The 27,005-nt window shown below is 47.1% G+C and overlaps 2 long non-coding RNA genes across 3 annotated transcripts; one reads left to right on the plus strand and one right to left on the minus strand.

Annotated features, from left to right (window-relative positions):
• The first annotated feature begins 33 nt into the window (after nt 1-33).
• Nucleotides 34-25,173, plus strand: LOC308184698. Its single transcript, XR_013942869.1, has 6 exons — nt 34-4,918; nt 5,018-5,070; nt 7,847-13,870; nt 16,062-16,195; nt 17,124-21,006; nt 24,457-25,173. It is a non-coding gene; the product is annotated as an uncharacterized lncRNA (long non-coding RNA).
• LOC308184701 lies at nt 23,647-26,979 on the minus strand. 2 transcript variants are annotated; one of them, XR_013942879.1, is made up of 3 exons: nt 26,558-26,979; nt 25,978-26,354; nt 23,647-25,022 (listed from the first exon to the last, which is right to left on the minus strand). It is a non-coding gene; the product is annotated as an uncharacterized lncRNA (long non-coding RNA). The 2 variants fall into 2 exon arrangements; XR_013942880.1 differs by having other exon boundaries at nt 26,444-26,979.
• Nucleotides 26,980-27,005: the final 26 nt, after the last annotated feature.

Raw genomic sequence — 27,005 nt, forward strand, 5'->3', positions numbered from 1 at the left:
GGGCCCGGCGGGGCGGGGCGGGGCGGGGCGGGGCGGGGCCTCGCCGTACAGCCGTCGGGGCCGCCGCCGCTGCCCAGTCCGGCGGGTGCGCGGCCCTCCCGTGGGAGCGCTGACCGGGCATTTGCCGTCCCCTCAGGGCGCCTGTGGGGCCGGGCCGCGCCGCGGGGGACCTCGCCAGGTTCCGGCCGGCCGGCCGGCGGCGTGCTCCTGGCCGCGGGCGGGGCCGAGCCATTCTCGCGGTTGCGGCGCGGCCGCTTGCCCGGCGTCCCGTTAAGCGGCTGAGGGGAGAAAGGCGCTCCGTCCCTCGCCGATGCCGCCTCAGCAGGGGCCCCGCTTACGTAGGCTCCGTCAGCGCGTTTTAGGCCGGTCGCGAACCCCGCGGAAAACAAACGCAACATTGACAGGGTTTCTCTCACGGCAGGAGCCCCCGCCGCGAGGGAGCCGCAGGCCGCCCGGCCGGGCGGAGCCGCCGAGCTGAGGATGCGGCGACTGCTGGGCACCGGGCGGCCCCGCGCCCCCGCCTCAGGCGGCCGGCAGGGCCCGGCTGCGCGCGGAAGCCGCCTCCGGTACCGTCGCTCGCACGCCTCTTTCCCGGAGACAGTAAGCAGCGGGGGGAGGGCTTTCATGTGCTCGTTCGGTTGTGTAGGGCCTTTCCGCCCTCGTGTCTCGTTCTGGCTTTTTCGTATCCACTCGTTTCCGAGCTCCTTTCTAGTCCACTAGTCCACACCTGGGAGTACGAGCAACTTAACAGTAAGCAAGCGGGTTCAGAGCCTCGTAAAGGAGATGATCTTGGAGTCGTCCGGGAGAGGTTAAGTTCGGTTTGTTTTGTTGTTTTTTGTTTGTTTGTTGTTTCTGGTTTTCGATAGCATATATACTTCAGCATAGATAAAGTAAAACCTGACACCTTAACTGGGAAAGGTATGTGAGCTTCCTCAATTACACAAAGCAAATACACTGATCAGGTTGTATGCCAGCAAAATATCTCTAAGATGAACTTCAGAAGAACTTAAAGAAGCATATTTTGTATTCTTGATTAGTTAATTGTCAATACAGAGGAAGAAGCACTCGATTTTTGGTTTTGTGTAGTATCCAACTATATTCTAAAATATCTCTAAATAAGAATATATTTGGGTGGGGGGGTTTGGAGTACAGATGTGGGGGATATTCAGGGAATCGGGAGTTTCTTCCTGGCAGCTAACTAGACTGGAAACTTATCTGTTTCTCTCTTCTGTAAAGATCTAGAAAGTGATTTTCCTAATAGAAATGTGGAACACACTGGCAATACGATATGCTACAATTACTTTGGGAGGATAAAATGGCATATGCGTCAGAGATCTGAATAGAACAGCATGAAGCCCTGTCCTGTCTACATCATACATTTGGCAGTAATCTTGGAATTTATCATGCCAAAAAATAATTGAACCGTGCTGAAAGAATAAAAACCAAAAGCACTAGCCTTGAAACAAATCTCTTACCTACCCACATACATAAGCATGTCTGAAATTCTACCACTTAGAGGCACAAGCACAGACCAATATATGATTTGCAGAACAGACACTGTACTGCAAAACTTCATGACATTATATAAAATTGTTTCAGTGTATTAGTAGGTAAAATAGAACGTTATGCAGTTACTCTTGCATACATCATTCTTGCTGTCAATTCATCTGTCATTTGACCGATTGTGTCCCTTTGTTTTATATGATAATTCAGAGTTGTTTCATAATTGTCACACAGCATGTGAAACTCCAGACTATTTCACAGCAGTCCGTAGTCAGGGAACAGGATTTCACAGGTCACCATATGTTTAATTCTTGATTGCCATACTGTCAAAACTCCACTTAGCTTGTACATTCACTCTGTACTGAAAACTCCTCTACATAACTCTCACTTCAGCCACTCATCTCCCTCGGTTGAAGAAGAAAATGAAGTAATCAAACTGTATGAACATGTGTAGACCAAATGAGCTTAGAGATTACATGTATAAATACTTATTTTACATATACATTGTCTAAGTGACAAACTGTAGGGATATCAAACTTCAAAATATTTTATTCAAAGGAATAGTGAATAACCATTTATCATCATACCTTCCCTTTGTGTACTTTGCATTTATACTGTGAAACTCTCAGCCCTGCCGTGCCAGAAAGATTTGATTAATGCCATGGAAGTTTGACCGTTTCATCTGAACATGTGGGTAACATCGTTGCTATTCTGGGAAGGCCCCAGCAGAGCAAACTGCAAGAAAAATCTTCCTTCAAGTCCACTTTAGTTGTGATGACTACTGTCAAGATCACTGCAGCCTCACTCATAACTTCTATCTCAGAAAATCTCTGTTAAAGATACCTAGTTCTGCAAGCATACGTTGCACTTTGTATAATGTTTTGTTTACGTGAACGTATTTATCATTGTACCAAGTCTGCAAAGGTGTTGCCCTCCAAGTTTTTCCATAGAATGCACAGTACTGTGCACAATTTACACCAGCACAAAGGACTCCCTCATTAATGCATGTAAGTCGTCATCTTCAGCAGCATAAATTATCAGTAAATGTTGCATGAGGGTTTTTTTTGCACATTAAAATTGCACACATATGGGAAGGTTGGCCAGTGTAGCTTAGTTGAGGACGTGATGCCAACATATTTATCAGACTCACAGACTGGTCGGGGTGGGCAGGGAGCCCTGGGTGCCCCTGGCCCCAGCCCCTCTCTGGGCAGCCTGGGCCGGGGCTGCGGCACCCGCCCAGCACAGGAGTGCAGCCTGTCGTTAAAGTAGGAAAAATTTTGGAATGTGGTCATAAGGTAGCCTAAAGTAGCTAGTTATTGGCTTGTCTGTGGTTACATAGCAGATCAACCTCACTTTTTAGACATCTGCATCTACAGGATAGGCATTTACATCTGTTATGGCCGTTCTGGGCTCCTTGTATAACCGGCATAGAGAAGCGAGCACTTCGGGGCAAGGGTAATCTCATTTTAAGTGGATGCCTAAAAGACATCAACGTGTACCTTAGGAGTCCTGTTTTCTTCCTATCAGTAACAGCGCAAGCTAGGTCTGCAGTAGACATCTCTATCCCGTGCCTTCATTTACATGTCGAATCTCACATTGAATGGCTTGATAGCTGATCCCCCTCTTTTTCTCACCATCCTTCAGCAGCATCACCTATTTCTTCCTCTGCAGAGTTTCCTGCTTGTTTCAGTCTCAAGCTGTGGTCAGGAGTATACTTTTCAACATCATCTGCATTTGATGAAACAGAAAAGGAATTTGTTTTATCCATTAGATGAGCACTCAGCTCACTTCAGAGCAGCCAAGGACACTCCAACAGCAATGCTTTAGTCACATACCACCTTTCCAAAAGGGAATTTTAATTTGGAGGTGAACATATTCGAAGACTTTGTAAGGAAAGCATGCACATTTCACTCATTCTCTGTCAGTGCCTACGGTAATGACTGGAAATGATAGACCAGGGATCTCAACAAGCTTTTTATGCATGGCTGTGCAAAGGCAGAACATGATTCCTCCAAAGATTTGCAGTTTTGTGGAAAAGGAACATCACAGACTGCATTTTTCTATAAACATTATTCTCGTGGCCTTTTCAGGCTTTTCTCCTGATTTGAAGTTTTCATCTGTCCAGTCCAAGAACAGAAACAAACCCCTAGGCATTACACAGTCAAAGAGGCAACACAGCTTTGCACAGCTAAGACTGTGTTCAGAATATGGAGTATCGTGAACAACCACTGTTTCACTACTTACGCACACACACACTTGCTTTAACGTTCTTAGTGCTATTCCACCTAGAAGAAGGAAGAAACCAAGCCTATCTCTTTCCTAGGCCTGAGTTGTGACAGTGGGTCTGTTTCCCACGGGACCTGAGCAGGCTGCTGAAATGGGCCTGCTGGAATCTCATAAAGTTCAGCAAATTGAAATGCAAAGTCCTTCACCTGGGGTGGAACAGTCCCATGTACCGGGAGAGGCTGGGGAGCGACCTGGTGGAAAGCAGCCCTGCAGAGGAGGACTTCGGGGTCCTGGTGGACAAGTTTGACATAGAACAGCAATAGCACCCTCACAGCAAAAAAGTCCAACAGCAGCGTGGGCTGCATTAGGAAGAGTGTCACTAGCAGCTCAGGGGAGATGATTTTTCCTCTCTACCATGTAAATAATAACAATTTACATTCTATTCCTAGATTAAACAGGATAGTGCTCTTGCAGTTTGTGGCTTGCACATCCTTCCTCACGGATGTTAGATCGCTAGCTGATTCCTTAAAGGTCAGAGGAAAAGAGTTCCGACTAAAAGCTGGCAAAATGTAGTTCTTAAAATTAATTGCAGGATTAACCTACTTGCTTTTGGATGGATAGCTCCCAACATCTTTCCAACACCAATACTCAGCAACAACATAAAAAATTACCATGGATCAGATGATGCTTCCACTAAAATCAGTGGAATTTTTGCTGTTGACTTGAACTGAAAACAACAGTGAATCCTAGCTGCATGTTTTAGACAACAGAAATATTCCATCATCACCCTTGAAACAAAGTAAATGCCCCAGCCTGCTGAGCAAGATCGCTCTGGTGAAGATGTTAAAAGGGTGCTAGAGGAGGTGACCACAAGCAGGGCGTACTCAAGCCTCAGATAAATTTCTTTGTGGAAACTGCTGATAAAGCCACATTTGAAATTATATGCTGAGCTAAGAACAGGAACAGCTGATGTGCCAGTACACAGCCCTTGCCATTCCCTGCTGAGGCAGTGGTGATCCCGGAAGAGCTGGAGAATCGCTGTGACAAGCCTGTGGGTTGAAGCACCACAGCCAGATTCCCCAGAGCTTACCTGCCATACCCTGCACTCCGGGAGACCACATTGCTGCAGTCTCTTGGTCACCGTGAAACCCGTAAAACTGTTTGTACGTGAGTTAATTGCCAGACTGGGGTAAGTAAAGGATCTTGCTGCCTCCATCGTTAGATCCCTCAAGCACTCTGCTTGCTTTGTTATTCTTCTTTTCTGAACTATTCTGCTGTTTTGTCACAGGGAATTGAAAAGCTTTTCCAGACTGAACTGAACCCAGGCTGAACTGTACTTATGTATCTTTTACCTGAAATGGAATATGCCATAGACTATAAAGCGTTATTGTGCAACTGTTTTCTTTTCAAGTTTCAAGACAGAGATCAAAAGGATATAAACCAACGAAATAAACCAGGGGTGGAGATGAAATAGCTCAAGAGCAGCTGGACACAATCTCAAGTGTTTAGGATATCCGATTTTTTTGTTGTTGTTTTGTTTTTTTTTTTCATATTGATTATCTTCATTCCTAGCAGAGATGTCAATCTAATGGTACAACAGAATCAGCATTTTTAGAAGTGATCTCTTATTCAGATACGTTCATTCCCCAGTTGGTTTTGCTCTGAGAGGAACCAATCACAGCTTGTCGCAGCCTAGTAGCCTAGCACTTAAAAAGATTATTTTAGATGACAGCATATTCGCCCTTTCTATTCTTCCACTCCTTTAACCTACACAAAGGGATAGTAGAGGACACGACATTTTGCAGGTCCCCCTGTGTGTTTCCACTAGACTGACAGAGAAAGGTAATTCCTTTGTCCCCAGGGGAATCTGTGTCAGACCTATCTCTGGGCACCACACCCACCTCTGGCCACCAGACCCTGTGGTCTCCATTTCTCTCTGTCTCTTCAACCCTTCTAATTTGCTGGTTTGTGTGTGTGTCTGTTTTCTTATGGTAGCCATGAGGTTCCTGTAACGAATGTGAAGATCTGGCCCATGTTTCTGAACAAATCCTTCTCCAAAACGGGCAGTAGAACCAGGAAGTTCCCTTCCTTATTCCTGGTGTTTTAAGGGGGACAGGAGAGGAGGGGGCAGGTTGCTGAATATCAGTAATCCTTTTTTCCATCCTGGTAACTCCCTATACTTTGAATGCAGAAACTAAAAGAAGGGTGGATTTCTTAAGAAATATCTTAAAATGCTTTCTTTTTTACAGTGTGTATGTAAAATATATATATCTATGTATTTCCAAATGCTTAAGAAAGCATCTTAAAATGCTTTCTAATTCTGTGAAAATCGAAACTTTTGGAAGAAGTGCTTGGAAAGCTTCCTTCCACCCTCAGATGTCATAGGGCTCACCAAACCCTGTTATTAAGGAGTCTTTCAGTGCAGATGTAATGTGTGAAGTCTAATACTCTACTGGAGGTGGAAAGGGTGCGTGCATATTTGTGTGTGCGCTCACATAAATAACTAGGTGGCTTTCAGTAATTTGGATGGCATTCAAAGATTTTATCGTGGGTACTAGGCTGTCTTAATAATTGTGCATGGAGGACTCCTCATCACACCTCATCTGAAAATGGAAACTCACTCCTTTAAAGGTCATCTTTCCAGGCACAGAAAGCTTCCCTGCAGTCCACCCTGACACACAGCAAAACACCCAGAGACTTCCAAATTACACAAATTAGCAGTCGAGAAAGAGAACTATCCCTTCGAGCTGTTTTGACTACATGAGCTCACTATTGAGCTCACTGTTTTTTGTTTTTTTTTCCTATTAAGGAAGCAGAAAATGTTTCTTAATTGTAAGAAATTTCTTCATTTCTGTCCTGAAAATGACATTTTAATTCAAATACAGTAACAGGGAAGTGATGGTTCAGCAAAGAGAGAGCAGAAAATGGTTCACTGGACTGAAACCTTCTTGAATTAGCAGGGACTGACAGCCTTTTCATTTGAGAAAATACTTGCCATCATCAGTCCAGTTACCAGTGGGTTGATGCTCACTCAGAAAAACATGATCATATTGCTGGAAGTATGAGCAGAGATGCCAAAGATAGTGTGACTATATAGTGCTCACTAATCTCTCACACATCTAGAAATGCATCTTCGTAAGACACTTCTTTGTACAAAGATCCATCGACAGGATCATAAATTCCTTATAAACATAATGAACCAAAAAACTGTCTCGGATCCTGTCAAGCAATAGATGGCATAGGTTTCTCTGTCATTATTCTCAGAAAAATGCCATCACATTTTTCAGAGGTCTCAGCAGGGAAGTCTAAGACCCTGTGACTATACAGCGCACATGAATGTGTCCTTCAGCCTGAAATGCTGTGAGCCTTTGGATATGCCAAAGAGACCACATTCCTAGGAGACAGGGGAAAGAAAATGGAAAAAAAAATTAGGCCACAGTGAAGCCTTTCTAAAAAGTGCTGGGGGAACCATTGCTTGTCGTGCTAGTGACAAACTACTGAGGTATGTTGTCTTGTACTTGGGAATTCTGAGCAGGAACGGAAGTGACCATATCCGTAACTGAAGTGTAAGATACAAGTATGTCTTAAACAAAGAGAAGTCTGAAATACTGCAGACTATAGGCAGCACTTACCTGCCTAGGCTCTTCCCATCTTAATGATTAGTCACCGATTTTTATGTGTATCCATGCGAGCAAGCATATGTACACAGACCCGAACTACCGTACCTTTCACAATAGACAGGCATATGCTGAGACAGACTGTGCTTTTTTTTGAAACCATGCCACAGCATTTTTAGCACAGCTTTATAAAGCTTCTCATGCAAGTGAAAGGCTCACTCCTTGTTAAGTAGCATGTCACAGGAAACCAAGGAAAGGAAAACCACTGTGCACCTCTTCTTATAATTTCAATTTATCAAATTGGTGAAACAAGAGTGTATTGTCAGAAATCTTTAGCAATATTTTTACTGATAACTCTGTTTCATCTCTACTAAGACATCTAGAAGTAGTAAAATCATTTTTCTTTTTGCATGAAGAGTATCTTAAAGTGTACCGTAGCTTTAAAGAGACAATTAGTATTTTGACCCCCTGTTATTAATTCCTTAATTTCCCTGTTGCAGCCTTGAGGATTCTCCCTTGTTCCTCCTCCAAGTCCAGGAATCCATGTATGAAGCGTACTACTTAATTTCAATTACAATGTTAATTATAGAAGACAAGCGGTTACTGAATCTTGCACCATAATTAATCAACCTGATATTTACTTACTACATTGTTCCTACCGGATTAAGCTGTAGCTAGACAAGCAGGGCAAGGAAAGTGAGTGACAGAAGCATTATCATGGCACACTGCCTCCCATTGGGAAAGTTCATCTTCCTTCTCAAAGAGACGCCTTCAGGGATCATGTAATTTGAATTCCCTGTGAATTTGGTGTCATCTTAGCTTGACCAGCTCTGGAAGAACATATTAACCTCCCCTTGTGATTTTCAGAAAACCATTCTAATTTAGCAAGTAATTAAGGGTCACATGTAGGATAAGGAGCTGGATAAGCTTGGATTACGCACAGGAAGCTTTGTCTCCACGGCAACCCCGGCAGAGAGCTGCTGGCACCGGGGTCAGGCCGTCACTGAAGCCCGCGCTGCGTTTCCACCTGGTGAGCCAGTGCTGGAAACAAACGCCCACAAAGCTGGTCATCGCCAAAAACTCCAGGACAAAGGCTGCAGCCAGTGGGAGCGTTCTGCCGAGTGAGGTAGAGAGAAGTCCACGACAGTGACACTTGACAGACCCCGTGTCTTTGTAAGCTGAAATTTCTTCGGTCATCATCCACAGCTTTCGCTCCACGTGAGGCGGCCGGTGTCTGCGCAAGCTGCCGCCGCTAACGCTTGGCCTCCGAGCCCGACGTCAGCCTCTGGCTGGCTGCGGGCCGTGCCCACGGGCGGCAGGGCACGGGGCACCCCAGCTCGGGGCATGACTCCCCGTCCCAGGGCTGCAGGCTCTCGGAGACAATCTCCTAGATCTGTCGGGGCAAGCACGGTGGGTTAACTCCACAGGCATGGCTAAAACATCCAAGCAGCTCATTCGGACACATACCTTTTATTTTTAGCTTTGAAACCAGGAAAACAACGTTTTTCTTTCTCGCTCTGGAGGAACTTTCAGATTTCTATCCAATTTAAAATCAACTCCCCTGACTTCAGAAATTCCTTGTTCTCACTAGCTTTTATTTCTATGAAAATATACAGGCTTTCCAGTGGAAGAGGCTTTGTAACAAGCAAATAAGATAACATTTTCTGTTAACATTGCTTAATGTAAGAAACATTAGGAAATCCAATTATTGTGCTATAAAGCAGCATTACTGAAATATTATAGGGTACAAAGAGTACCTATTTGATGACCTATTGGATATGAAATGCTTTCTCAATTCATTTGTACCTTAGCTATCTCCTGTGATCTGTGAGGGAAAGAACCACGCAGGTCTTTTTCAAAGCTCTCTTCAAAACAAATAAGCATTCTCTACTTTTTGCTAAAATCAGATGACATTGTCATACTATCCATTTTAACAGTTGGGCCCATTCTTGGATCTGGAATGCAGGTACATCTAACTTTATACCATGCTTTTTGTAAATGCGTCTCCGTTGTGGATATATAAATGAGGACAATTTTTATTTCACCTTCTCTCTGCTATTTTCATGTGCAGCCTTTGTTTAGCATTAGACCACCGCTGCTGGCACTGCGGGAATTGAGACACTCCACTCTCTCAAACATATACATTAGAACTTGCCATAAAAAGAAGACTGTGATGAAGGTGAGCTGAGAACCTGTCATGTTTGTGGCAGCCACTGGCCCCAGCAAGTCTCCAGTGAGCGTTATGTATACTGCTGCTCACAGAAAACTGACCAAAGGAGAGCACTGCAAGGAGGAGAGATCTGGAAAACACAGCTGTCAGTAAAGGCACATTTCTTACATCAGTAAAGATTAGATGAAGGGGAGCACACCACAGCCCAGCAAACATTAAAGTGGTTCTTTTTTTTAAAAAAAAAAAAATTTACCTTCTGTGTCGACAAGTAACTGTTAAAAAGAATAGTGGCTTTAAATGAGTGTTGGTTTTAAACCGGAAATTTTGTATTTGTTACAACTGCAGAGTACCTGGAGAGAGTGCTGACAAGGCATAGCATCTCTGCACAAGCTTTATTGCGAAAAGTGTCTGTGCTGCAGTGTCTGCTTGGCACTATGCAGGACAGATCATCTCTGAGAATTCCTTCCTTTCTATCTGCTTCCTGTGATAATCCTTGCTCTGCTTTATTCTTCGTATTTCACGGTTCCAGGCTAAAAAAAAAGTCACAATAGTATCTAATTCCTCAAGTGGTATTACCAGGACAGTTAAAGGACTTCAGCAGTGTTGTTAGTAATAATTTGTTTGCACGTAAAAACGCTGTACAGACTGAGATAGGTACAGAGAACATTGGTTATTTTATTATTTTATTTATCGTGCTACATCTTTGGTTCCCCTGGCCTGGACTAACATCAGAGTTTCTAAAATAAAGTATCCTTGTTCAAACATTATTATGATGCCATTTTGTTGCAGAAAATGTTCTGTGGCTCTTCTCTTGGCTGCAAGTTGTCTTCCACACCTTGTTGTGGTGCATGGTATGGTGTTGCAGGTGACTTCTGAGTGAGCTCAGGCAAAGCTTCAGCTGTGCCAAAAATTGCTTGGAAGTTCACTGGCATGAATTTATCTTGATGTGGAACAAATAAAAATATCCTGCCTGACTTAACAAAGTTCAGGCTGCAAAGTAATTCTTGTACCTATCTTCGTATTAGTCATATTAGTGTATTTAGGCAGGATCAGAATCCCAGCGCCACTGAGGTCCAAGGAAAGCTTTTAGCTTAACCTGATTCCTGGCAGGTCTCAATTCAGCATCTGATCTAGCAGATGTACCAGCCAAAATTTTACCAAGGGTAACAAGTGAGCCCTAGGATCAAGTCGGACATTCCACAGCTTAAGTAGTGAGAAATGCGCAAACAAGGTTATGGCGAGGCTTTGTAGCTCCCACATGGCTCTCAGATACTCTTCAGCAAGCTGTCGACTTCCACAATGGTTCCATTCCAGCCCTTTTCTTTTTAGCACTTTTGTTAAGGAAATACTGTTAATGCTGGTATTCCATAGTAAAGGAAGCAAATGATTTTCACTGCGCAGAAGGCTTTGTGTTCATATTTGCTCCAGTTCCCACAATAAATAGCAGGCTAGTTAGCAAAATCATGAGTATGAGGTAAAGGCAAGGCACATCCTCCTCAGCCACCAGTTTAGGGATGCCATCACAGATTTAAAAAATGGCAGGAGACACCATTTGCTAATTATTATTCCCAGATCAAAACTAAACCTTAGAAATAATGCTTAGTCATAAATTAATAAACATTAGCCTAGGAGCGTTTGTGCTGAACTGACATTTCCAAAGCGACCAATATTCAGGAAGAGACATTTTCAGACTTTATTGTACAGAGCAGCAGAAAGAAGGATGAGGAAAGGCAGGGAAGTTTCACTCACCTGCCTCTCCTGTGCTACTTGCTTTCCCTAGGGACATTACCAACAGCAGCAGCGGCAGGCAAGTGGCTTTTCCACGTGAGATGCTGTGCCACCGTACCGAGGATACAGAGGGACAGCTGACAAATCCCCTCTCAGGTCAGAGATGACAGATTTGTTGTCCACTGGTGGTAGGAGCCACTGGCTCAGGTTCGCCTGCGAGCTGGCCTGAAGGTACACCAAGGAACCAGCCCCAGCAGAAACAACAGGTGTGACGCTAATTACTGGTGTGATACCGCCTTTGCCGTGTGACATCTGCTCCATGCACTTTGCAACCATTAAACTGTTTACCACTTCTGCAGGAAAAGATAAGGCTTCCAGACCCAAACCTACCAACAAGGGGAGGTGGTTTAAGACACCTTCATCTCCCTCATTAGGTGTAGTAGTGCTGCATGTGCCCCCAAGCTGCAGCTGATGAGGCACAGCCAGAGCAATAACGCCACCATCCAGCAGGACTGGGAACACGAGGAGCTGGGTAGAGACCTCGGCTCTCTTGCCTCTTTGTTCCTTAGGACCAGGATCATCTTCACCTTCAGAGAATTAAGGTCATTCCTATTTAAATGGTGCACGTGCTCATTAGGAAGGGAGGGGGCCTGGGAAGCACCTTGCAGCCAGGCAAAAAGTAAACTGGAGGAGGAAATGGAAAGAGGGTAAGATATGTTTAAGGATTACATCTTGGCATGCACAGCATGTGATTTTACAACTCATGTCATACTGGTTTGGGGTAAACCAGAAACTATTAATCCCATGGGAAACACAGGAAACCCAAGGGACTACCTCCTGCAAGCATTCTGAGAGAACACAGCAGGCAGCAGTGGTGAGAGTGTAGATCTCTGCAGGCACAATCATACCTGCTGTGGAAAACACATGAAGATTTTTAAGTGCATAAATTAGGGGCAGGGGGAAGAAAATATATTTGCTCAATTAGCCTTAAAGGGAACCAAGGTGGTTTTTTTTTAGTTCTGCATCGTTTGGGGCTTTTGAGAGCAAAGAACTCCGCTGAGCTTTAATAGGTGGATGGCTCTAGGAACACGTTTAGAGGACTTAATTGTAACTTTGTCCACTAGAAAGTTTCTTTCTACCAGCCAGCAAGAAATCCCTCGTTTTCATGACAACCAAAAGAAAAGCAAGTGCCCGTGCATAAGATTGAACAGAATCCTATTTAGAATGTGAATAGGGGGACAAATTACCAGGCATAAACACCTCCCCATGTAACTGGCTGTTTGCAAACTAATTGGTTTTTCCAACTGCTGGGGGAAGAAAAAAAAAAGGATAAAAGTGATGAAAGAGGGAGCCTTGACTGTTAATTTCTCCTCAGCATGAATAGACCATCTGAGTTGTCTTAACAAAAGATGCATCATCTTCTTGTATGTTTTATAGTTTTATCTGCTTCGTCCTCTTTTTTTTTTTTTTTCCCAATATGAAACTGTTCAGCCAAGAAGTTTTGAATGATTTGGAGAACTGGATGGTGGTAATGAGCCTGTGACAGAGGGGACAAACTTGTCATCATTGGCCAACTTCTCTCCGGAGCCCATACATATGACGTACGTGTGAAAAATACAACCTTGCAGCTACTGAAAGATCATGCAACATGTCTGTGTAGACTATATATAAACAGATTCAGAAATGGCAGATTGTTTTCAGCAGTGATGTTTGCAGCGTCCCGTTCAAATAACTTGCAGGATTATTTTTGCCTGTTGCCAGGCAACATCAGCAATAGACCAGCTGCTTTTTGTACATTCTCGCTAGGACTCGGAATACTTTCAGTAACAGGGAATTCCAGAATTGGTGTAGAAATGCCGGAGGCAATATCAGCCCACCTACAAAATAGGTGTAAGATGCAGGCTACTCAGCATCACTCAAAGCCTTTTTTAGGAAATGTGTATGGATATGGCAAAAATGGGATCTAGGAGCTCCAGATGCAGTTGTAGTTAACCATGCAGCCACTTGCAAGAGGTTTAACACTATGTACGCTAATCAAAATACTTTGCATAAAACTGGCCAAAAAAAAGTAAAAAAAATAAAAACATGCAAAGCATTTTGAAAAAAGGGTCTTTTTCTTTCTTTCATGGGGTTCAAAATATTTAGGGTATTTCCATGTTTGAGTTGTTACTGAAAATGACGTCCGAGTTGTTAATTGCATACCCTATTTTAAGTAGCAAAAGGCCAAAGTTTAAGTTTGCAAAACGCCAAAAGCCGAAGCAAGGAGAACGGCAGCACGCTCGCCCCCAAGCAAGGGCACCCGTCCTTCTAAAGGGGCGCTTGCAGTCGAGCGTGCCACAGCTGCTCGCGCCTCGCTTTACGAGGACAGCGGGGTACTTCGAAGCAGCAACCTCCCGCGGTTTCGGGGCCCGGCCCACCGGGGCACCGCCGGCACGCGGTGCTGCCACCTCGGCCTCGCCTGTGCCGCGCCCGGCCCCGCCGCCGAGCCCAGGCGATGCCGGCCTCTCCCTTGGCGGCGGCCGCGGCTCGCACGTGGCCGGCAAAGCGGCGGGGGACGAACGCACCCGCCTCGCCTGCGTTTGTCTGCGTGAAGTGTAAGCCGCCCCTCCGCAGCCTCTGTCGGCGGGTAAGAACCATCTCTGCGCGGTCCCCGCGGCTCGGCCCGGCCCCGCCGGGCACCCGGCACCCGCCGCAGCCCGGCCGTGCCCCGTGGCAGCGGGCGGCGGCGCTGCGCGGCGAGGGGCCGAGCCCGCAGCCAGCCGCCGGCGTGCCCGGGCAGGGCGCCGCAGGGCCGGGGTGAGCGGTGCGCGGCTGCGTGCCCGGCACCGCCCCTGCCTGCCGAGGCCCAGGCCAGCGCGGAGCTGCCCCCAGACTCAGCCACGTCCCCTCAGGGTGCGGGGGTGGCAGCGGGAAGGCACGCCTGCCTGTGCGTTCGTGTGCTCATACGAGGCGGAGGGGTTGCTTGGGTTTTGGGTGGGGGGTGCTAAGCCCTCATTAACTCCACTCACGCTGTCTTACTCTGTTTGCCAGTGCTTAAGCGCTGCTTTTTAGAAAAGCAACCAATTAGCACCTCATCAGCTCCAATTAGAGGAGACAAAAGCAGTGTAAAGATAACTCAATGAGAGGGGGTGGCACAACATCATGTAATCTCTTAAGACAGCAGTGAGCATTCACTGGGCGAGCTGTGCCGGGCCTATTCACCTTTTTTTTTTTCTCTCCTCTGGATGCATTTAAGACTTTTTTTTTTTTTTTTTTTTTTTCTGGGAAGCCGGGCCTCCCAGGAGTCCCAGAGTCTCTCATTCAGGGCTACCTGTTTACAGCTCACCGAACAGAAGGACCTAAACAATCCTATATTGTATGCCTGGTGCTTCCTTAAACTTAGGCCTCCACAATGACATGTTTTCAGAAGCTGGGCAGAATAAGTTAAAGGCTGGCTTTATACTCATTAAGTGTTCTACTTGTACTGTCTTCTAATTACATGGCAGGGCAACAATGTATTTTTTTTTCAATTGAGTTCTTTGGAGCAGTTAATTTGGTGCCTGTACTAAATGCCCCAAAACATTAATTAGTGTGGAAGGAACCCTAATTTCCTCCGTGGCTTTCCTCTCCATTTACTTCCCTTGTTTTCACATAGGCTTGGATGAGCCTCTATAATGAAATTACCTCATTAATGCCTTTATTCTTGCAGAGTAACTCATTCAAGATCTACCATTTAGTTTTAATTTAATGCTGTCAAAAGCAAAAGGTGCATTCATGTCTTTGATTAGTGCTTTTTTTTTTTCCTCTCTAAAGAGTGGACAGATTTAAATTATTAAGATGGCAAGTAGTGAGTTATAATTGGATACAAGCAGCACTTCAGTGAATATTAAACGCTTTCAAAGCCTGGCCTATGTGGTCTGCTGACTATTAACTGTGTCCAATGAGTTATTCTGTGGGTTTTGAATTAACGGCACCTTAGCTACTGTGAAGCAAATTAAGTTTAATTTTGTTTATAAAAAACAGTGAAGTTGCGTTTATCAACGTGACATTTAGTTGTAGCAGAGTTCGGTTTTTCCCATTATCCTGTACTGACCTCATCACTTGGTTCCTCCTGCTAACGCAGGGTCTCATCCCATATGTCACAGTCATGCAAAGCCTAGCTGGAGACCTGTTTATGTATGGGCGGCAGGATAGAACCTTTCGTTTGCAAGAGCTCCTCAGTTCTTAATATTGTCAAGAAGAAATCACCCCAGCCACACATGACCACACTTTTTCTTTCCTCCATACTTGTGTAATACTTTCCAGGCACCAGTCTCATAGCATTTTTCAGAGGTGGGTACAATTTCACCTAAAACAGAACTGAATGCAAAAAAAAAAAAAAGAAGAGGGATATTGAACACTTCTCTTCTGTGGTGTGTGGAAAAAAAATGAATGTATTTTCACAGCAATGATTTTCTGTACTGACATTTGAGGCTGTGGGTTTGTACGGAAACTCTCCATGAAGGTGGTGGCCGGGCAGGGGCTGTCCTGGATCTTCATGGGCATCCGTACCCCATGTTGTTGCAAAGAAGCTTGCCTTCCCCATGCCTTTCCACCTTGTGCCGAAGGGGTCATTTCTACAGGCACAAGTGTGATAACGCTAATAGAAAACTCTGCTGTTCTGGGTTACGAGAAGCTGGATCCCAGGGTACTGAGGACTACCATTAACTTCAGTAGATTTCAAATAAAGCATTTTGGCGTTAATTTTTTATTAATCATTTAATGTTTATATACTGATAAACAGATGTGAAGTGCTATGTTTCTGTAACAATGAGGATTACTGGTTTGTTTTGCCTCAGGGAGGAATGTAGCGGAATCCTTAAGCAAACAGAAGTCTTCCGGTTTTTGGTCTTTGGGAGTACTGATGTTTCCACAATACTGGGCTTGCCCTTTGAAGCCATACCAGGAAGCATGCAAGAGAAGCATCTTTAGGGTGAGATATTTTAGAGTTATGATTTGGTATAAAATTTCAGTCTGGTTTTAACTGCTCCTCGGCTTTAAGGCCTAAATTATGACAGTAATTTCATTCATATTTTTATAGATATGAGTAATTCCCACTGCAGTTTTTTGATTCACTTACAGGCACGATCAGAATCTGTTAAAAGACTGCATGCAGAGTACAGTGATATAAAGTATGTCTGCTGTTAATCGTGAATGCACACTTACAAACTGTTTTCATACCAGCAAGTGAACGAGCAGGATTTAACATCTGATCCTTGATCTTTAATTCTCTCTCTTCTTTCTCCTTTCATTTTTCCAACTCATGTCACAAAATAACAGAGATGCACTCAAAAAAATGGGCATGTCAGAAGACTTGAGCAACCTCTAGTCTGCCTGGCATGTGTGTGTTGTAATTTATTGTGTGGCTGCAGTGCTCCCAGAGGTCAAAAATCAGAGAGTCACATCCATGGGGACAGAGCCTCTGGAGGGCTCAGAGCAGGTGCAGGTGCATCAGCTTGCTCACAGCCTTGTCTACTTGTCCAAGGCCTTCAAGTTTTGAATACTGCGAAATGTAGGGGAGCTCTCCCTTGTCCCCTGTTCCACCTGCACCCACCTGCATAGTGAAAGGTTTTCCATATGAAGTAATTTCCTTAACAAGGAAAATTACTGTATTTTCAATTTGAGCATTAAATATTATATGGTGATTTGTTATGAGAAGGTTTTATAGTGCCATCAGTTATAAACCTATCATAGTTTGTGTTCTACATATTATAAATATTTGATATATTTATTCCATATTATACATTATATTTGTACAAAATACTGTACGATTATTATATTGTTGGTTTTGTATTATTTAAATAATTCAATATAATTACATAAAATTATTGTAGGAGTAATCAGGTTACCTTTCCCCACAGAGTGCGTATGTTCAGTTACCACCTTGTGTGAAGATGTGGCCGAGAAGGCTGTTGAGGTGGCTGAGGAAAGAGAAGGGGACTGACAGGTGTGACCCTTGCAGTGCCATGCAAAAGATCCCTTCTGCTGTCTCCCACCCTTTGCAGCACTTTGGGACCACCTTGTTTGGCCTTCTGGTTCAGAAGTTGTGTCGGCTACGTCTGTTCTCCAGACAAAACAGCACCAGGAACTGCTTTCTGCCACGAGGCCATTTAGCACAGGTTGGATAATAAGTATTTCTCTAAGCCATGTGAAGGCTTCAGTCCAGGGATTTTTCTCAGTGTAACGTACACTGCCAAATTTAGGCTTCTCCTGCCGTCCAACAGCTTTCTCCCCCAGGTCCATGTTAGTCTGAAGTACGTGCTCAAGAAGCAAGATAACCAGTCCAATTATCTCCTCATCTACAGGAAGCATGCACATTTCAAATTATCACACCATGCCCTTTTAGGAGAAAGGGTAAGGAATGGTTCTTGCCATCCACTTCTTTCCTTTTGAAGCAGGGCATTTTGCAGAAAAAGAGCCAGAGAAGGCAGACAGGACCCTTGTGCTGGGAGCTGGAGGTGCATTTGGTCTCTGCTGTCTTTGTATTTCATGCTTGCATGAAAAAAAAAAAAAAAAAAAAAAAAGGTACTAGGAACAGAGACCAGGAGCCAGGAGTCTTCTCTCCAGGGCAGGTGTCCTTGCTGCCGGATACCGCGATTGTAGGAGTCACCTACAGAGCTCAGCCTCTGCTCCATCTGGTCCAGGGACTATCAGACATGGAGAGCGACTAAGGAGCCCTTTCAACGAATGAGCAAGTCGTATGTGGTGAACCCAGTAAATCTGCATGTGGCTCAGTGAAAAACCAGGCTCAGTCTGAGTGCTGATCCCAAGCCACAGCCTGAAGACACTGTAGGACACACAGATGGAATCTGACACGTGCCTATGCTCAGGCAGAAGGCTTAAGTGGATGTATGAGCAGCAAGAATCACAACCAAAAAACACTATGAGGATCGACTGAAGTGGCAGTTGACATACATTTTCATGCCTCAGCAAGTATGGAACAAAAAGCAACAATAGAATCTGGGTATACAGGGCAGGCACGAGGAGATTGGCGAGGGGAAGGTGTACATGGAGTAAAAGGCCAGCAGAGCTCTGAGGCAATGGGCCAGGCACGGAGGTCTCCAGGGAAGCTTGTGCTGCACAAAGAGCTGGGCTGGCCTGGCTCTGATCTTGCTGGTCCACAGCAGGCACCTTGAGGCTGTGCTTCATGGCACAGACGTGCTGTGTTAGGCAGCAGCCATGTACTCCCTGACAGCTGCTGCGCGCTGTTAAAGACCTTAACACCTTTGCGCTGGTAAACTGCTTGTGAGGCCACGTAATGAGTTAGGTGAAGGAACTGAGGTTAAAAATAGCTGTTTCCCCCTTCTTTGACAGGTTAATTTGAAGTTCCCTGATGCAATTCATTGCACTGTGCAACCTGTCCATGTACTAGCACTGTTGAGCAGGAGGAAGCAGAGAAGGATGCGATGAGATCGCATGACCACTGAATCATACAACGGTTTGGGTTGGAAGGGACTTTAAAGATCTAATTCCAAACCCTCCGCCATGGGCAGGGATACCTCACACTAAATCAGGTTGCTCAAAGCTCCATCCAGCCTGGCCTTGAACACTTCCAGGGATGGGGCATCCACAGCTTCTCTGGGCAACCTGTCCCAGTGCCTCAGTTTCCTCCTTATATCTAATCTAAGCCTACCCTCTTTTAGTTTAAAGCCATTGAGTGGCTAAGACGAAAGGATCTTTGCCACTGATGGAAATTCTAGCCTCTCCTTGAGTAGGAGACAGTGCAGAGCAACTTTAAGTAAGCACATGCACCTGAAGAGCATGTCTTTACCATCCATTTATGAAGAAGGATTCTTAACAGAGGCAGTCAGTTTCAAACTGGAGAATTAACTACACAGTGACGAATGATTGCTGGTCAGAGCTCTTGCACTCCAGGCAGCGAGAGCGTTAAACCAACATGGCCCATGCAGACGAGACTGCGGTGTGTGAGTGCCCCCTTTTGTTCTAATGAGACTTCGAGAGCTGTAAGGGAATCGCAAGAAAGGTGTCACAGCACTGAAAGGTGACTTTTACAGCTAGCTGGAAAAGTGGCCTGTAACAGGGGAGGCTGACAAAGCCAGGAAGGTGGCTGACAAAGCCCTGGTACTGGAAGAACAGTACAAGGAAAATCAAGAGAAATCTGCAACCACAGGGCAGAAACGTGAGCAACTAGAACCTCTTTCTGCATTATACTGGAAAAAAAAAAAGTGTAATATCAGCAGGCTCTAGGATCATGCATTGCTCAGGCATAGCAAAGAGTCTGAGGTGGAAGATCTCTGTCCCATAGCATAAGAGCACAGAAAACGCCACCTGGTCTGACAAAGCCAGGCATTCTGAGGGGACAACAGGCAGTTCTGCCTGTGGGCGCACACAGGCCCAGCTGCTCTCTACAGCTCTGTTCCCTGTGTTCCCTGTCCTCCCCAGCCTCTGGATAGAGGTGGCAGGGAGTGGAGGGGGCTGGCTGCACCCTGTAGGGAGGGAGCAAGGAGCTGCAGGGACAGCAAAGCTGTCAGGGTACTGGGGCTCCTATCACTGAGATATCCCGTCACCGAGGTGGGTAATGGGAGCTAAATGCACTGCCAAACGTCCTTCTTAGGAAAGAGAACAAACTCAGATGTTCAGAATGAGTGAGTAATGTGTCAGTGCACAGCCTGCACTTTGCTCTCTGGATCTCAAGAATCGTCTTAGGTACACGTAGCTACCTCTGTCTGCCTTCCACCTGGAAGGATGCCCTTGAACGGTTTCTAAAGACAGATAAAGTCCTGCCCTGGCAAAAACTTTCCTTTTGTCTGCTGGAACCCCAGACATCACCTATGCTGCATAATTCAGAGAGATTTTATTACTGCACAGCGTCCCTGCACTGGTGAATTCCTTCATGTGACCTGGGGCTATGCAGAACATCTGGTCAAGTCTTTCATTCAGTTTGATCAAAAGAGCCCTGACACAGACAAGCATTTAGCTGAATGAGCGTTTCACTATGAATAGCACAAACATTTGGATTCAAGTGTATGTTAGCAGCAATCAATTGAAATCTTCATAATGAAGGCCTGTGGGAACTAAAGGTAGATGAAAGAACGGGAAAAGATTCTTCGTGGGGCTAAGCTAGGGTACAAAGACCTGCTTCTTGTAGGCAGGTCAGCTGCGTTCTGCACAGAGCCAGCAACATGCATACGCGGGTGTTCTGCCTGGCCCCTGCATCGCTAACAATAAGGTGGTCGTGGCAACAGCAGGTTGAAAATTCCCGTCTCCTACTGGTGAACAACGCAACGGCCCAGAACCACTAGGCTGAGCGACCGCAGGAGATCGATGCAGTACTTTGCCGGGGAGCGCTTGCCTTCCCTCGGGCCTAGTTTACGTGTCTGTGTGTGAAATAGCGAGAGCTACCGGAGGCAGCGAGCGGAAGCCACCCTTCTCCTGACGGCACCGGCGGGCACGTCACAGAAAACCCGCGAGCCACGGGGCAGCCGCTCGATGCACGTCGGTTTTGAAGACCCGCATCGGGGAACCGCAGCAACGCCGACACAGGAAACGGGCAGCAAAAGGCTGCGCGCGGAAGGCGTCGCCCGGGCTCACCGCTCGGGGGCGCAGCGGTGCCGCCGCCTGCAGCGCCGGGCGCTGCGGGACCGGACCCGGCCGCGCAGCCGAGCAGGAGCCGCGCACGCCCGGAGCTGCGCAGCGCCACCGGCTCCCTCGGGTGCGGGTGAGCTCCGGGCCCCGGCGGCTCGGGGAGCGGCTGCTCGTCCCCCGGCAGCTCCGGGCCCGCGGGTACGGGAGCGCGCGACAGGGCCCTGGGCGGCGGCGGCGCGGGCCGGGCGGGGCCGCGCGGTGACGTCACGCCGCCGACGCCGAGGAGGGTTCCGCCCACCCGCCCCGCCGGCGCATGCGCGGTGCCGTCGGGCGGGCCCCGGGGCCGGGCGGGGGCGGCGAGGAGCCGCCCCTGGCGCCCCGCCCCCGCCCGGCCCGGGGCAGCGTCCGCGCCGCGATCCGCCCGCTGCGGGCGGGGCCGGGCCGGGCCGGGGCCGCGGCGGGAGGGGGCGCTCTGCCGGCCTGGGGACGCCGGGCGGTCGCTGCGGCCGGCGGCTGCCCTGCGGAGGCAGGCCGAGGGCGCCGGGCCCGCTCCGCCCGGGGCAGGGAGCGCCGCGGGGAGGCCTCGTCGCGGCCCTCGGTGTCCTCGGGGGCCGCGGGGCGGGCTGTGCGCTCTGCGCCCTGCGCGGCTCGGTGCGGAGGAGGGGCCCCGGGCGGCGCTCGGCGCTGCGGGGCCCGAGGGCGGCGGCGGAGGTGCCGCCCGGAACGCTGGAGCCGCCGGGCGTCGGCGGAGCCTCGCGCGGTGAGAGCGGGTGCGCGAGGCGCCGGGCTCCGCCCGCAGGCGGGTGGCAGCCGAGCGGCTGGGTGCAGAGGGGGAAAGCGGGCGGCGGAGACCGAGCGAGAAGCGCCCGACCCGCGGGACCCTGCCGGCGGCAGGGCGGCAGCGGCGGTGAGCGCCGGGCCCTCGCTGCTGTGCCCCGCGGCCCCCAGGGCTCCCCGTGCCCTGCCTCCGCCTGCTGCTCGTGCTCCTCTTCAGCCCCCGCCCGGCCGCCGTCACTGTTTTTTTTTCCTTCTCGCTCCTGTGAGGTGGTGCCAGGACTTGTGAAAGTCATTCAAAGATACCCACCGCATCCTTGTTTCGTTTGGTGCTTTCTCTAAAAACAACCTTTGTAACAGCCCGTTTCTTACCTACCGTGTATTTTATTTTACAGATATTGTCCACATGTGTAAACTTACACAGTCCATTCTCCCAAAAACTAGTCAGTCTTTAGGAGGTGACCACAGGAAAAATATGTAAATGACGAGAAGGAAGGGTGGAGCGAAGTGATGCCCCCGTCCGCTTTTCTCAGGCACTCTCCATAGGTTGCCCAGCATTTACATGCAGGGCTCTGCTATGGAACAGGAGGGAAACTCTGGGAATTCCCCTGGTGCCGTGGGGAGAAACACTTTTCCAAAACACCCTCAACATGCAAAGAAAAGCAGAGGGAACTGTGTTGTGAAGGGAAATTCTTTCCTGAAAATCTTTCCCTGCATGTACTGCGTCTGGCTGGGATGGAGTTAACTTTCCCTGCAGCAGCCCATACAGTGCTGTGCTCTGCGCTTGTAGCTAGAACAGCACTGGTATCGCACCAGTGTTTTGTCGATTGATGTAGCTGGCATAGCACCAAGACTCTCTCCAAACCGCCCAAATCCAGCAAACTTGCGGTGGGTAAGAAGTGGGGAGGGGACATTACCAGGGCAGCCTAAACCAACCAAACCAACCAGCCTAGACCTAAACCAACCAAAGGGATATTCCGTACCATATGGTGTCACACTCGGCAATAAAAGGTGGGAAAGGAGGAGGAGGGTGGTGGCTCTCGTTTTGAAGATAGCTGTGGTCCCAAACAACTGCTGTGTGTAGAGGCCCTGCTTCCCGGGATTTGGCCGAACACCACTTGCTGATGGGAAGTAGAGAGTAATTTCTTTCTTCCCTCTGTGCTTCTGCGCAGCCTTTGCCTTTTGTTTGTTTGGTTTGGTTTTGGTTTTTGTTGGTTTTGTTTGTTTTTTAATATTTCCCCCCCTTTAATTAAATTATCCTTAACCCATGAGCTTTTCTTTTTTTTTTTTTTCTTTTCAGCATACTTTCTTCTCCCTCCCCTTTCTCTTTTGAAGAGGAGGAGTGAGAAGGAGGTTGTAGTGAAGTTTAGCTGCCCAGCACTGTAAAACCACCACAATGCAATAACTGTTGGTGTGGCTCTGTCGTTCTCGGTGGTGCTGCTCTTTGACTTTAGGCAGTGAAAGGCCAGGCTGAAATCTGAGGGGAATTGTGCCTTCTGTAACTGAATGACAGGGCTGGTGCGAATGCCCCCCCTCAACACCTCGCGTGACATCCATACTGCCAGCGAGCATGCGTAGTAACCATCATCTCACCAGAGATGAACCAGAATCCGAAACCTGGGATTCAGGCTGCTCCCCAGTCCGCTGCCACACAAAGCCGGGCATTTTCAAAGGATCTGCGGAGCCCCCGGAGTGGTTCTGGTCGCAGCAACAGCTTGAAAAAACAGCATTCAGAAGGAGGGCAGGGAAGGCGCTTTTTGGTGTCTGGTGGAAAGGGAGGTGGAAGTTTGTGTGTAAGGGACCAGCAGGCAGGCTTCTTGCATGTTACTTGTGGGTGCTTCCACGTGCTGGCTTATGTCAGCTGATGTGGCAGTCAGTCAGATTTTCCCATGACTAAATTAACCGATTGTACTGGAGATACTAGTGATTATCAGTTATTTGACGTTTGCCAGGAGCCCTATGGCACATGGTTTGCTTAGAAAATGAATACTTTATAGTACACTAGCCAAACAAGAAGGTAATATATTTAACTAGCTATAGCAAAGTCCAGAAAACGAAAGAGAGTTTGATTTCCAAACATATGTAGCTGAATTTTTGTGCAAGAGCTCAGGTCAGGCACACAGACAAACTTGCTTTTGACAGGCATAGGTGAAATCTGGTGTGGATGGAGAATTCCACCCTACCAAACAAACAAACAAAAAAGAAACCCAAGCTTAGTGCGAGGTACCAGGGTACTTATATAGGGAAGCCTGAGAGGGTGGGGAGTTTCAGGGTTTCCTAGTTCCTCTCATTACAGAGTGTCATCTTCAGTTGCAAAACTTGTATCGGTTGGTTGAAGTGTTTTCACAGTCCATTTCTGCTTCAAGCTTACCACTACCTTTCCCTGCCAGAAAACGTCATCCCAAACAGCTTAGCTATTTCTAAGCTAGAATGAGCAAAAGTTCCCTAGAGTACAGCGTTTCTAGAGTCTCGGGTTCCTCCTCTGCCTGCCCCCCAAGGCCTTAGGCATGGGAAATCTTAGGCTTAATGTTTTTCCCTATGAAATACTGTCGCATTAAGGGGCATAGCTGAGTAACTGTTACAGTTGTGGTCGGATTCAGGGTACTGACCTATCATGGTCACGGATTCACCTAAATAATGTAGCACGCCCTTGGTCTAGTCACGTTCAATGAGAACTGTCACGGCTGGGAACAATGCAATGAAGGGCAGTGTTCAAATGTTACCCCACAGAGTCCCAGTGCGGAGGGTGGCAGGGGGAAGAGAGGCTCAGCCCGTCGACTGATCCCAGAAGTCAGAAAGGTATCCTTCGTGATGGTATCTTCCCTAACATCCCCTTTCACTTCAGACAGTTTACATTTATTTTCTCTCTTTTAGGTGGAGCTTGAGTGACTCTAGTCAGGCATACCTTGGTTATGAGTGGTGAAAAGTTTTCTCGCTTTCGCTTAAAGGTAAGGGGTCTGAGAAACTCAGAGCACGCCCTCAGTGAGGGGTGGTCGCCCCTTGGAGGCACAGAGCTTTTGGGATGGAGGTGTGTTTTGGTATTATAGTGATGATATAACGAGCAAAAGTTCACTAGAGTACAACGTTTTGTCAAAAAAAAGACAGGTCGTTGGCTCAGGGTAGTAAACGTGCAGCTTATCGGTCTCGGTGCACACAAGAGCATCGGGTCCCCATCTGGTCGCAGAGCCTATCCATGGTGTCTCCACTCCGCTTTACGCTCCGTCCCGTTCCTCCGAGTCAGCACACCGAGTTCCCCTAGTGCGATAGCATGTAAGGTTGGAGGCCTTGGAAGTCCTGATCCATCCATTCCGAGCAGGAGATTGTGTTGTGACGCGAACATGCAGAGATTCGAAGCTGCAACCTGAGTGGGAAGGACTGTTCCAAGTGCTCCTGACTACTGAGATGGCAGGAAGAACAGCTGAGAAAGGGTGGACTCATACCTGGGTAAAAGCATCAGTTAACTTGATACCTGAGAGACTGCATTAACAAAGACTTTTAAGGTTCAAACTGTTAAAACTATCCATTGTAAACGTTTAACTTCTCCTCAGAAGAATTCTTACTGAATTAATGAGTAAAAGGGATTGAATTACACAGAATTGGAGTGTTTACAGGGAACACCCCCTGGAAGTGGGAGAAGGGGGGCAGGGGTATTTAATCCCTACGAGAAGAATCCTTATTAGTTTGTGATTTTTATTGTTTTGCTTAATTAGTATTTCTTAATTATTATAGGGGTGTGTATATATAGAGAGAGAGAAATATTGTATTTTAAGTTGATCTTAGTAATACCTATTCTGAATGGATTAGTGGTAGGATAGAGGGAAAAATCAGCATTTCCAATGAATCCAGAACATCTCTCGAGTTCTATCTTGAAATAATTGTTGGATTTGCACCCAGATGCCTAGAAAGACTGAAAAGGCCTTGTCCCTGATTGCTGTTTCCAGCAGCAACTGTGTCTGGATACTCTAGATTTCTAAAATCAGGATTCCGCAGGATTAAGCGGACTCCAGACAATTCTCTAGTAAAATTCTCTAGTATTTCACAGCTTTGCAAGGTGTTTTTTACCTTGGTGAGGGGTGGGTGAATTAGAAAAAGCTATTGTAAATATCTCCGCTATAACTGAAGAACTAGAAAATAAGTTTGATAAGTTTGCAAAAATAGGACTATAGAATCGAATAGTATTAGATTCATTAATAACCTCATAAGGAGGAGCGTGCACTGTAATTAATGCTAGTTGCTGTATATATGTAGATCAAATGGGACGAATTTGACTGATATTTGGGAGGAAAAAAAAGTATACTGGGGGGGCGTGGGGGGGAAAGATCCTACATAGAGTAGCTCAAGATGACAGTTCCTGGGCATTTAGAAACGTTTGGGAGAAACTAACTTTGTGGTTACCTGAACAGAATTGGTTCAAACAACTATTTGTTGGTATTGTAAAAATAATGGCGTTGTACGCCTCCCATCCCCCGTGACATCCGAAGAAGACTATTGCGCCTTAACGCTGGAGAAACTCAAGAGCGCGGTACGTGAAGAGGTGCAAAAACAACAGTAGGAGTAAGGAAAGGAGAGGAGGGAACTGTGAGAAACTAAGTTGTGTTTTTGCAGTAGAGAACTAATTTTCTGTATTCCGAGGTAGTTGTGCAGTCATAATGAGGAGAAACGCCACGTGGGTAAGCGGACAGTAGGCGGCCTCACTGTTTTGAAATAAGACAGAAGCTTCAGGAAAAACAGGTTGAGCAGCGTGGGAACGGTAAAACAAAGATCACAGGTTCCTGAAACATAAGAAAGGGAAAAAAAAAAAAAAGAAGAAAATAAGAAGGGAGCAATTAAAGGGTTGAAAAAGAAGTAAAATTGTACATACATGGTATAGAGGAGCGTCGAGTAGCTTGTGAACCTGCAGTACTCGGCCAATGAGGACACAGGGGAGGGGATCGGGCGTCGGGGAACAGGGAATAAAAGTTGATGCTGTGCTTACTGCAATGCGCTCCTGATCGGCAGGACGCCCGCCACTGCAACCGCGAATAAAATAGCCTCACAGAAGATCGCGTGTCAAGAAAATTATTTCAGATGTTTCTCGCAGACAGACTTGACGAGAGAGGACCAAGAACAACCGCGCCTTCTTTAAAAAAAAAAATAAATAATAATAAAAAAAAAGCAGCACAGGGGCAGCCTCAGGGTCGCCTTCCCGCAGGGAAGCAGCGCCGTGATTGGCTGGACCGTGAGGGCGGAAGCGGCGTCACGGCTAGCCTTAACTCAGGGCGGAAACGCTCCGTGATTGGCTCGGAGGAACCCAGGGCGGAGGTGCCGTGCAGGGCTTGCCGGCAGTATGGGCGGAAGCTGTCGGGCCGGGCCGCGCCGGGCTCAGCTCGGGCCGGGCCGCCGCGGCGCGGTGCCGCAACGAGGTTGGTGGTCGGCGCCGCCCC

The sequence above is a fragment of the Anser brachyrhynchus genome (genome assembly GCF_964034855.1).
Source record: "Anser brachyrhynchus genome assembly, chromosome: W".
Taxonomy (NCBI): Eukaryota; Metazoa; Chordata; class Aves; order Anseriformes; family Anatidae; genus Anser; species Anser brachyrhynchus.